Consider the following 6207-nt stretch of genomic DNA (forward strand, 5'->3'; position numbering starts at 1 on the left):
ACATCGGCATCAATTTGACCAGTTAACGCTCAGCCTCGGCTCGTGTGTCATACATCACACTGACAAAGTGAGGAACCTTGGGGTAATTTTTGATCCTTCGTTGTCCTTTGGCCTCCACATTAGAAATATTAGTAGGACTGCTTTCTTCCACCTGCGAAATATAGCAAAGATTCGTCCCATCCTGTCTATGGCTGATGCTGAGACCCTGATCCATGCATTTATCTCCTCTAGATTGGACTACTGCAATGTCCTATTTTCTGGTTTACCGCAGTCTAGCATTAGGGGTCTCCAATTGGTTCAAAATGCTGCAGCCAGAGTTTTGACACGAAGCAGAAAGTTTGACCACATTACACTCATTTTGGCGTCTCTTCACTGGCTTCCTGTCCCAGTGAGATCAGATTTTAAGGTTCTGCTACTAACCTATAAAATTATTCATGGACTGGCACCTCCCTACCTAGCTGACCTAATTAAACCTTACGTACCGGCCCGGGCTTTACGTCTGCGGGTCACAGAGCTTTCTCTTATCGTGCCCCTGTTCTGTGGAATGATCTCCCTGCGTCAATAAAACAGTCAGATTCTGTGGAGACTTTCAAGTCCAGACTTAAGACGCACTTATTTTACCTTTCATATGGCTAGCATACTGGTACGGTTTTGTTTTACGCTTTTTACTCTTTTAATTCATTTATTAGTAATTGGAGTGGGCTGCGGCATCAACTTTACCTAAATTCTGTGTCTTTTAGTGAAGTTTAGGGCTAGTGGCCGGCGATCACCTTAGTATTTCTCTGTTTTTCTTGTTGTTTAATGCTGGCAAATTATACAGTATTTTTTGTCTTTCTGATACCTGATTCAGTTTTTTCTCTCTGTTTAAGGTGCAGCTCCATCCAGAGATGGGAGTTGTGTTCGTGTTGGTGATTAGCACTTCTTGTATATTCGTCCGTGAATTGTTCTGTAATTTATGTTTGTAGCATGGCCCAAGCAGAGGGTCACCCCTTTGAGTCTGGTCTGCTTGAGGTTTCTTCCTCAGAGGGAGTTTTTCCTTACCACTGTTGCATGGGGGTTGGTAAGGTTAGACCTTACCTGTGTGAAGTGCTTTGAAGCAACTCTGTTGTGATTTGGCGCTATATAAATGAAAATAAATTGAAATTGACTTAAATATGAAGATGATCAACAACCACAGATGGATTTGGGATTTATTTGTTTTGTTTTTTTTCCCAGCAAAGAGCTTTTTTGTAAATTTACATTCTTATGAACTAATTTGTGGACATCACATTATTTAAAAAGGTATATTTGTAGAATATTAGTGTATTATAATCACACAAATACACATAATTTATAAAGTATAGTTTTGCTTTACCTGAAGAAGGGTCCTGTCCAGGGCCACTGGTGCCGGCGTTGATCCTTGGAATCTGTTGGCTTCCCATCAACAGTAAATAAGTAAGTAAGTAAGTAAACTTTATTTATATAGCACTTTTCACAGACGAGGGTCACAAAGTGCTTCACATGATAAAATCAATAAATACAAAATAACACATACAACCATTTAAAAGAAGATCACGCTAAAATGCAGTTTTAAAAAGGTGAGTCTTAAGTTGCTTTTTATCAACAGGATTCATCACCAGTCATGGCTGGTACCCGTTTCCCTCTTGTGGACCGAGGCGCTGCAGATGAAGCGTCTTGTTCGAGGACAGAGGACAGATACGTAGCATGATCGGGAATCAAACCCAGATCTGTCTATATATCCATCCATCCATCCATCCATCCATTTTCTTCCGCTTTATCCGGAGTCGGGTCGCAGGGGCAGCAGCTCAAGCAAAGCCACCCAGACCTCCCGATCCACACACACCTCCTCCAGCTCCTCTGGGGGAACCCCAAGGCGTTCCCAAGCCAGCCGAGAGATGTAGTCCCTCCAGCGTGTCCCGGGTCTTCCCCGGGGCCTCCTCCCAGTGGGACGTGCCCGGAACACCTCTCCAGCGAGGCGTCCAGGGGGCATCCGGAAAAGATGCCCGAGCCACCTCAACTGACTCCTTTCGACGTGGAGGAGCAGCGGCTCGACTCCAAGCTCCTCCCGAGTGACCGAGCTCCTCACCCTATCTCTAACGAAGCGGGCCAGCCACCCTGCGGAGGAAACTCATCTCGGTTGCTTGTTCTCGCAATCTCGTTCTTTCGGTCATGAGCCAAATCTCATGACCATAGGTGAGGATCGGAACGTAGATCGATCGGTAAATCGAGAGCTTTGCCCCCCCTACTCAGCTCTCTCTTCACCACGACGGTCCGATACAGCGACTGCATCACTGCAGATGCTGCACCGATCCGTCTGTCGATCTCACGCTCCATCCGTCCCTCACTCGTGAACAAGACCCCGAGATACTTAAACTCCTCCACTTGAGGCAAGGACACTCAACCGACCTGAAGAGGGCAAAGCACCTTTTTCCGGTCGAGAACCATGGCCTCGGATTTGGAGGTGCTGATTTACATCCCGGATGCTTCACACTCGGCTGCAAACTGCCCCAGTGCACGCTGAAGGTCCTGATTTGACGAAGCCAACAGAACCACATCGTCCGCAAACAGCAGAGACGAGATTCGAATCACCGGCCTCGGAGGATGTTCATTCAGTTGTTTAATTTTGTAGAAAAAAAGCAGATCACAGACATGACACAAAACTAGTCATTTCAAATGGCAACTTTCTGGCTTTAAGAAACACTATAAGAAATCAAGAAAAAAAGATTGTGGCAGTCAGTAACGGTTACTTTTTTAGACCAAGCAGAGGAAAAAAATATGGAATCACTCAATTCTGAGGAAAAAATTATGGAATCACCCTGTAAATTTTCATCCCCAAAACTAACACCTGCATCATATCAGATCTGCTCGTTAGTCTGCATCTAAAAAGGAGTGATCACACCTTGGAGAGCTGTTGCACCAAGTGGACTGACATGAATCATGGCTCCAACACGAGAGATGTCAATTGAAACAAAGGAGAGGATTATCAAACTCTTAAAAGAGGGTAAATCATCACGCAATGTTGCAAAAGATGTTGGTTGTTCACAGTCAGCTGTGTCTAAACTCTGGACCAAATACAAACAACATGGGAAGGTTGTTAAAGGCAAACATACTGGTAGACCAAGGAAGACATCAAAGCGTCAAGACAGAAAACTTAAAGCAATATGTCTCAAAAATCGAAAAATGCACAACAAAACAAATGAGGAACGAATGGGAGGAAACTGGAGTCAATGTCTGTGACCGAACTGTAAGAAACCGCCTAAAGGAAATGGGATTTACATACAGAAAAGCTAAACAAAAGCCATCATTAACACCTAAACAGAAAAAAAACAAGGTTACAATGGGCTAAGGAAAAGCAATCGTGGACTGTGGATGACTGGATGAAAGTCATATTCAGTGATGAATCTCGAATCTGCATTGGGCAAGGTGATAATGCTGGATCTTTTGTTTGGTGCCGTTCCAATGAGATTTATAAAGATGACTGCCTGAAGAGAACATGTAAATTTCCACAGTCATTGATGATATGGGGCTGCATGTCAGGTAAAGGCACTGGGGAGATGGCTGTCATTACATCATCAATAAATGCACAAGTTTATGTTGATATTTTGGACAATTGAAAGGATGTTTGGGGATGATTAAATCATTTTTCAAGATGATAATGCATCTTGCCATAGAGCAAAAACTGTGAAAACATTCCTTGCAAAAAGACACATAGGGTCAGTGTCAACGAGCACTTCTGATTTGATGCAGGTGTTAGTTTGGGGGATGAAAATTTACAGGGTGATTCCATAATTTATTCCTCAGAATTGAGTGATTCCATATTTTTTTCCTCTGCTTGGTCTAAAAAAGTAACCGTTACTGACTGTCACAATCTTTTTTTCTTGATTTCTTATAGTGTTTCTTAAAGCCAGAAAGTTGCCATTTGAAATGACTTCAGTTTTGTGTCATGTCTGTGATCTGCTTTTGTTCTACAAAATTAAACAACTGAATGAACATCATCCGAGGCCAGTGATTCCATAATTTTTGCAAGGGGTTGTATATACATACAGTGAGGAAAATAAGTATTTCAACACCCTGCGATTTTGCAAATTCTCCCACTTAGAAATCATGGAGGGGTCTGAAATTTTCATCTTAGGTGCATGTCCACTGTGAGAGACATAATCTAAAAAAAAAAAAAAAAAATCCAGAAATCACAATGGATGATTTTTTAATAATTTATTTGTATGTTACTGCTGCAAATAAGTATTTGAACACCTGTGAAAATCAATGTTAATATTTGGTACAGTCACCTTTGTTTGCAGTTACAGAGGTCAAACGTTTCCTGTAGTTCTTGACCAAGTTTCCACACACTGCAGCAGGGATTTTGGTCCACTCCTCCATACATATCTTCTCTAGATCTTTCAGGTTTGGAGTTTCAGCTCCCTCCAAAGATTTTCTATTGAGTTCAGGTCTGGAGACTGGCCAGGCCACTCCAGGACCTTGAAATGCTTCTTACAGAGTCCCTCCTTAGTTGCCCTGGCTGTGTGTTTGGGGTCAATGTCATGCTGGAAGACCCAGCCATGACCCATCTTCAGTGCTCTTACTGAGGGAAGGAGGTTATTTGCCAACAATTCACAATACATGACCCCATCCATCCTCCCTTCAATACGGTGCAGTCGTCCTGTCCCCTGTGCAGAAGAGCACCCCCAGAGTATGATGTTTCCACCCCCATGCTTCACGGTTGGGATGGTTTTCTTGGGGTTGTTCTCATCCTCTAAACATGGTAAGTGGAGTCGATTCCAAAAAGCTCTATTTTGGTCTCATCTGACCACATGACCTTCTCCCATGCCTCCTCTGGATCATCCAGATGGTCGCTGGTTAACTTCAAATGGGCCTGGACATGTGCTTGCTTGAGCAGGGGGACCTTGCTGCCCTGCAGGATTTTAAACCATGACAGCATCATGTGTTACTAATGTAATCTTTGTGACTGTGGTCCCAGCTCTCTTCAGGTCATTGATTAGGTCCTCCTGTGTAGTTCTGAGCCTTCTTAGAATCATCCTTACCCCACAAAGTGAGATCTTGCATGGAATCCCAGACCGAGGGAGATTGACAGTCATCTTGTTTCTTTCACTTTCTAATAAATAATCATAACAGTTGTTTTCTACCAAGCTGCTTGCCTGTTGTCCTGTAGTCCATCCCAGCCTTGTGCAGGTCTACAGTTTTGTCCCTGGTGTCCTTAATACAGGTAAAGAGTGCAGAATAAGAGGGCTTCTTAAAGAAAAACTAACAGGTCTGTGAGAGACAGAATTCTTGCTGGTTGGTAGGTGTTCAAATACTTATTTGCAGCAGTAACATACAAATAAATTATTGAAAAATCATACATTATGATTTCCGGATTTTTTTTTTTTTTAGATTATGTCTCTCACAGTGGACATGCACCTAAAATGAAAATTTCAGACCCCTCCATGATTTCTAAGTGGGAGAACCTGCAAAACCGCAGGGTGTTCAAATACTTATTTTCCTCACTGTATATTATTGTTTACCTAATTCTTTAACACACTGATCCGCCTGTTTGAGAATTTGAAAAGTCTAATAAGGGATAAGGGCAAAGGTCATCTCATCACCTCTGCATGTCCGATTATAAATGATCTCACAAAATACTACACAGATTAACAAATTGTGATTTTTTTTTCACCATAAAAAAATTGGATCAACTCTGCCTGAAAGTGTTTTAGCACCCCCCCCCCCGCCCCCGCAAGCACAGCGACATAAGTGAGAAATCAAACCTTTTTTTCCTTTAAAAAAAAAAAAAAAAAAAAATCACAATTGAGTCGAATTATTACTTTGTCCTGAAGTCAATGGTTTAGCAGCTTTACCCATAATGCTTCACAGCCTGCAGCACGTCCCCATTATAAAAGGGGACGCAAAGCTTTGCTGTCGCAGCATATCGTCATGGCAACCTCAGCACGAAGGAGAGAGTGATTTTTCCAGCAGGCCGGTCGCTATGGGAAACCAGCACCGATGGTGATGGAAGGACTTTAAAAAAAAAAAAAAAAAGCGCACACACACGCAGTGACGCCGACTGCCACCCAGCGACACTCCCGCCATGGCGCCGCCCACTGGGACCAAGTTATATCACAAAACCAGATATATTCCAATAATTTATTCGTAAGTGGATCTGACTGTTTCTTGTTTGAATGTAGTTTCTTACATGTGGCTCCGCCCCTCCAT

Source organism: Thalassophryne amazonica, chromosome 22 (assembly GCF_902500255.1).
Source record: "Thalassophryne amazonica chromosome 22, fThaAma1.1, whole genome shotgun sequence".
NCBI lineage: Eukaryota > Metazoa > Chordata > Actinopteri > Batrachoidiformes > Batrachoididae > Thalassophryne > Thalassophryne amazonica.